At 54.3% G+C, this 494-nt stretch overlaps 1 long non-coding RNA gene across 1 annotated transcript; it reads left to right on the forward strand.

Annotated features, from left to right (window-relative positions):
* LOC107581201 (uncharacterized) lies at positions 1–354 on the forward strand. The gene is made up of 2 exons (XR_001608806.1): positions 1–67; positions 144–354. It is a non-coding gene; the product is annotated as an uncharacterized lncRNA (long non-coding RNA).
* Positions 355–494: the final 140 nt, after the last annotated feature.

A 494-nucleotide genomic window follows, 5' to 3' on the forward strand; every position in this document is an offset into this window, starting at 1 on the left:
GTGTGTGTGTGTGTTTCAGATCAAGCACCCCAGCGCTCTGGGCCTGGAGGTCGGGCAGCAGATTCAGGTGCAGTGGGCAGCCGCCGCAGCGTGTGCTCTCTGAGCTCTGCGGGTTTCTTCACCGGTGTGTTCTGTTCTCTCAGGTGAAGTATTTCGGCCGCGACCCCACGGATGGCAGGATGAGGCTGTCTCGTAAGGTGCTGCAGTCTCCGGCGGCGGCGGCGGTGAGGAGTCTGAGCGACAGACACAGCATCTCTGTAGGAGCGTCCGGAGAGCAGAGCCCAGACTCATAGAGCGGCTCACCTGCGCCTTACTGAACACTCTGTATTTTATAATAAACGCTCTTATTACACACATTGTCCTCACTTGAGCTTTTGCATTACACCGTGTCCTAACTACACGCGACGCGATAAAAGGGATCTTTTCCACGTTAATCTGAGTTTTTGTCCTAACTAGCCGCGACGGCGACACGCAAAATTTCTATTTTAGAAACC

The sequence above is a fragment of the Sinocyclocheilus grahami genome, unplaced genomic scaffold, assembly GCF_001515645.1.
Source record: "Sinocyclocheilus grahami isolate Dianchi unplaced genomic scaffold, SAMN03320097.WGS_v1.1 scaffold105413.1, whole genome shotgun sequence".
Taxonomy (NCBI): domain Eukaryota; kingdom Metazoa; phylum Chordata; class Actinopteri; order Cypriniformes; family Cyprinidae; genus Sinocyclocheilus; species Sinocyclocheilus grahami.